Here is a 5,887-nt window from a genome sequence, read left to right on the forward strand (position 1 = left end):
CCCTGCCTCCCTTCTCCCCACTAAGTACTAGATATTTATGGGATTCCCATTATTCACTCAGTTTGCACTCTTATGTTCAATTATGCGGTTTGGTCAATATCTGTCTCCCAGAACTCAACTCTAAACTCTTGAGGGGAGGCATCTCAGGAGTTTATTGACCGGCTTTGTTAACCATTGAATCCCTAGGGCCTAGTACAGCACCTGGCACAAAGCAGGTTAATAAATATTTTTTGACATCACAAATTAATTAAATTTTAAATGAATTCGTGAATGCATGGAATGCAGCCCTTTTCTTTGAGCACCACACTCCAACATCCCTGCTACCTCCTGGAGAAGACTGGAAGTGGGACACTGTTCTCTAGGGACACTTTTCCTACTCTTGGTGAAAAGAGCCAAATTCCTGGCCACTGGGAAGTCCTGTTCTGGCAGGCAATGGAGGTCTGCTTGCAAATCGAGTCCAGGGCTCCCGGCCAAGTCCCCAAGCAAAGGCCAAGCCAGCCCTATACGGAGGTCTTGCAGATTTACACTCATTTGCAGCTATACTTCTCTTCGCCCTCCTTGCCTGAGCCTTGTCTTTCTACATCCCCTCCAATCCCTTCCTTGAGTGATCCCATCGCACCTCTGGAAAGAGGGATTATCAGCTCCTAGCTCAGCTAGGAGAAGGGACTCTCCTAGATTCATAAAGCAAACTGGTGATCTAGAATCCAGTTTTTCTGAGATCCCACTGCATGAGAAAGAGAATAAAAGCAGCCAATATCAACCTACTCTGTGCCAGACACGGTGCAGTGTAATTAACATACATCATTTTACTGAAGCATTACAACAATCCTTTGACATAGGTTCTATTAATGTCTTTATTTCACAGAAAATGAAACTGAGGCCTGAAGAGGTTAGAGAAGTCCTAGAATCCATTCTACTAGATGAGGGATCAAAAAACTATGTCCCACAGGCCAAATCTGGCTCACCACATGCTTTGTCAATAAAGTTTTATTGAAACAGCCACGTTCGTGCGTTCATTATTGTCTGTGGCTTTTTTTGCACCACAACTGCCAAGTTGAGCCATTGAGACAGAGACCCTGTGGCCCACAAAGCCAAAAAAAAGTACTATATGGTGTTTTAAAAACAAAAAAAACCAAAAAACAACACCTTGCTAACTGATTTTAGAAGTCACCCCACCCCTCAGCTCTCCCTTTTACATTTGGACTCATTGGTCAGAATGTTTTTTACCCAGGTTTACAGCAAACATGTCCCAGCACCTGTTTGAGTTTTCCACACTGTGCACCCAGTACTAGAGGTGTCAATTAATGCCACTGGGCCCACAGCTCTAAGGGAAAGAGCCCCCTCTGCACTGCTCACCATTCCCCTCACTCGCTGCCCCCAGCCATAGTTATTCCGCCTCCTACTGTTATCCTGGTGGCCCAAGTCCTTTGCACAGAGGGAAATATTTTGTCTGCAGATTCTCAGGCTTCAGATCGAGTTTACTAAAAAGTCTTGCTCTCACCTCTGGGTTCCTCTGGACTCTATTCTCCCTCCACCTGATCTGTTTCCATGGAAACTGCTGGGTTACTGCATCCCTTTCATCCTCCTTTCTGGGAAGCAAGGCCTGCTCTCTGGCACCCCAGTAGCCAGGCCTGTCCATTATAAAGACCAAAGAAACAATATCTGGAAGAAATATTTCCAGGCACAGGGAGGAACCTGGTTGGGCTTCTGATTTTTTCTTTGATGTCCTCTAAAATAACACCAGGTGCTCTAAAAAGCTCTGCCAATTACCTCGACCCAGTGGATGCTGGCTGGAAAGGTGTTTGTCATCTCCTCTGCATCTCGCCATCTCGCGGTCCGCAGGCCTCCTTCCCTTCTGGGGGAGCAATTCTGGGAGCTGAGGCAGAGGGCAAGTTGGGAGCATCTTCTTGTTAATACTAGGTATTAGGTTACAGCAGGGATTTTCAGGGTGAGAAGGGAAGATAGCATCTAACCTGCCCCCTCTGGAGAAGGGAGGAACCAGGTGAACTCCCTGCGGCCTGGAAACGGTGGGCGGGGTGTCACTCCTCGCCACTGGTAGGCAGCCTGCGGCTCTCCTGGCCAGGATCTGGGGAGAACTTTGTACATATTGCCCAGGGACTTGGCACCTGGTCCACAAGGCAACTAGGAACTGGAGGAGCCAGAGTGTTCTCGACATTCCGCCCCTGCCAGCTCTTAGTTGGGTGTTAATCTCTCTAAGCTTTGGTGTCCTAATCTTTAAAATGGGCCCAATTCTTGCATTGCACACTTGATAGGCTAGTCATGAGGACCTAACCAAACAGGACACACTAAAGCCTCAATAAAGGCATCTTAATATATCATTGGGGGCTTCATCGTCCTCGTCATCATCATAAAACGTGAAGGGAGATCGCGTAAGTGCTGCGACATCTCAGATATCTTAAAAAAAAAAACAAAATCCTCATTTTATTGGGCTATCAACAAAAAGGAATTTCATTTTTATCGTCTCTTCATTTAAATATGCTCATTGAATCTCTTTCCAATCTCTTGGCGATTTCTTGATGAGTCCATGCGTTTCTTCTCCTGTTCAGGTATTTAAATTTGATCCCGTCCAGCTCAGACTGAAAGCTCTCCTCCTCCCCATTGCAAACTGAGCGAGGAGCTGGGAGAGGAGGGGTGGGCTGGCCCTGAGACACCTCCTCCTTGGGTGGGGCAAGGCGGGCCCAGAGAAGCGGGAGGAGGGGAGTTGGTTAACTCGCTGATCAACGTGGTTGCCGGCTGTTCTCCGCGGACTCGGGCCAGGGGCGGGGGGACCCTGCACGGCGGAATGAAGTTTCTCTTGGAGCTGTTTTCAGCTCCACCCCAGCCCCTTTCAACACCTGCACCGACCGCCACAGGAGTGGGTTCTGTTCCTCCTTTAAACTCCATACGCACCCTTCCCAGGAGCCACAGAGACCTCCAAGGGCCACAGACAGACAGAACAGGGTGCAATCACCTCCATCTTCCTTCTAAGCACAGGGCAGGACAGCCTGGGCCTGCACACAACCCCACGTCAGAAACAGCAGCAATTCTGGGGCCCAAGCTCCAGAATTTTCCTCTGGGAGCAGGGGGGCTTGCCAGGGTTTCCTTACCGTAGGCATCCCCCCGCCACCCCGTGACCCGGAGAGGTCTTCTGGAGGACCCCCCAGCAAAACACAGCTTCGGAGAAGACACAAGTGCAGCATTCCCCAAAGGCTAAAGCCCCGCCCTCCCTCTCCCTGACGCTGGTTCTCCTTTCACAGACCCTGGCTCTGGTTGGACGTAGAGGACAGGCTTAGTGAGTCCAGCAGACAGGAGGTGCCTGGCTTCTGGGGAGAAGCTTTACAAGCAAAGTATTTAGCCCCTTTTGTGCTACTATTTCAGAACAACAAGAAAAATTCCTCCTAACAGCCTATACTACTAATAATAACTACTTTTTAATGCGGCACTTGCCACCGTCAGGATTCTTGCCAGCTGACTCCTCGATTACAAGATTTTGGTGATTTTGGTCCTTACCCTGACATCGTGCAAGCCATGTTGTAGTTACCTGTATTTTTACTAAGGTTCAAAGAGGTTAAATAGCTCCCTCAAGACCTTACAACCAGTAAGTGGGTTTTGCACCTTCATCTGTCTGACCCCAGAGCAGGGCTTGTAACTCCTAAACGTGACTGCCTTTGCAGGCTCGGCTTTGAGACAAGTGACAAAGGGACTTGCTTGGGCTCTGTGGCCCTCCCTGGGCCCGTCTCTGGAAGAGTCAGGGATGAGCCTCCCAGAAAGAAGCTCCAAACGAACAACACAGGGCTGTTGCGATGAGGAGATTGGAAGCCACTGCAGCCACCCTGCAGCCATAACTGGGACCTCCCCCAGATCAGCCGACGCCTTCCCCGACCTGAGCAGCCCTGGAAAATAGGCAGCAGGAGTTCCACTCTCTCTTCATCACCAGGAAAACGAAAGCAGCAAGAGGGGACTAGCTTTGGTCTTTAGAGAGCCAGGATGAGCTCTCTGACCCCAAAGACCTGGGCCAGGAAAGGCCGAGGAGCCCAACATCGGTGTCAGAGCTGGGAGTGGCTGTGCGGCGCAGGGGCTAAGAGCTTTAGTGTCACCTCTCCTCTCAGCCTCACTCCGTGGTTAGCCCCCTCCAGTATCCAACCACCACAGCAGGAGACAGACGCTGGCCACAGAATTTCCTGCCAAGCCAACCACTGCTGATTTCTGGCTCCATAAATGGTAGGGGGTTCACGGACTCTTTTAATCCTCAGACAATTCTAAGAGGTAAATACACACATTCCCATTTTGCCGAAGAGAACAACTGAGGCACAGACAGCTTGTGTAATTTGCCCAAGGTCACACAGTTTATTCTGGGGTTCAAACACAAGCAGCCTGATTCTAGAGTGCCTGCTCTTAACCCCGGGGCCCTCCTGTCCCCCTAGAGACAGGGCAAGAGAGGCCCAGTGGCTTTGGTGAATTCCTCAGCCCAGGCGCCTCCTCTGGCAGCAACGGGGAGGAGAGGAAGGTACAGGCTTCACAAGCTGGCTTGTTATGACTCCTCTCTGCTTGCGTGTTCCTGTAAGTGTAACTCTATGCACATTTGCTCTGGGCAAAAAACAAGTGGATTTGGAGCCCTCGCTCTGTTTTGCCCCGCCAGGCTCACTCTGGGCGTGTCCCTCCTCCTAAGGGTCAACCTCTTCTCCAGCAACCTCTTTTCCTTTCCATTCCCACCTCCTTCCTTTTCTCCCGTTGGAAGGCAGTTCAGCCAACACTCATTAGCACATGTTAATGAGTATCAATACATCTCTCAGTTATTCAGAGGGAAGGAGAGAAAGAAAGGAGGAAGCTACCACTCTGGGGGTAGTGGGTGCACAGGGCCAGGGCAGCCCCATCAGGACTCAGGCCACCAGAGAGAGTGGGGAAGAAGCCCTTTCCCCAGGCCGGGGAGTCCTGCCTGCTGTCCTCAGGGCTGTGCTCTCTGAGACTAGTGCGGAACATTCCTAGGTCAGCATCGGATCTTTTCTGCCCACCGGCCTAGGCAGTTTCCCAGATATCCCTAGGTGTGCATGGCTAATACACCAGAGGGGGAATCTAGTTCTGCTATTCCCTGGACAAAAGCCTAAAAGCCCCCGGATCCTGTCCAGGGTGAGGTAAGCACCAGGGGGTGGAGGGAGACATACCAATAACAGCAAAAGCCAACACCCAGGGGACAGCAGAAACCCCTCCTCCACTCCCATCTGGATCCTCCCTGGTTGACCCTGATTCTAGCCGTGCCCCCCCCCCCCCCCCCCGCAGAAGAGCCTTGAGAATGCTTGGCTGCTCCCCAACAGCGGGCCTCTTTAAGGGGCCATGAGAGCATCAAAATAGAGCTGGGTTCAAATTCTGGCCCTGCCACTTATTTGCTGGGCAGGTCATCTAGTCATTTGAAGTCTTAAGTCCCCACATCAGAAAAGTGGTGCCTTGTCTTTCTGCTGCGCAAGGGTCAGACGAATGGAGGCATGAGACAGACCTAGTGAACTCCAAAGTCCAGGTGCTAAATGCGTCAAACATGTTATTATCATTACTGATGTTGCGGTTACTACTGTTGTCATTATTGCTACTGCCAGCTGCAATACGTGGTAGCTGCACTCGAGGTGGTCAGAGAGAGGGAGAGGGAAGGCACGTGCAGCCTCACTCCCCTTCGCACCTAGGGGCCTCGGTTTCCCTGGCCTGGCTCTTAGTGGTCTCAGCACGGACTTGCTCCCACCCTACTGCGAACCCTGGTGGAGCCCCTTGGCGGCCACCGCCCCTCAGAGACCCAGGCTGATTCTCTGAGCGCGCGCGCCCCCTGCTGGCGGCCCGGCGCCGGCGCAGCCTCCGGACTGTATATAAAGGCAGCGTGGCGCTCAGACCTGGCCGAGTGCGG

The sequence above is a fragment of the Pteronotus mesoamericanus genome, unplaced genomic scaffold, assembly GCF_021234165.1.
Source record: "Pteronotus mesoamericanus isolate MK-2021 breed Mesoamerican mustached bat unplaced genomic scaffold, CSHL_Meso_final contig_52, whole genome shotgun sequence".
Classification (NCBI taxonomy): domain Eukaryota; kingdom Metazoa; phylum Chordata; class Mammalia; order Chiroptera; family Mormoopidae; genus Pteronotus; species Pteronotus mesoamericanus.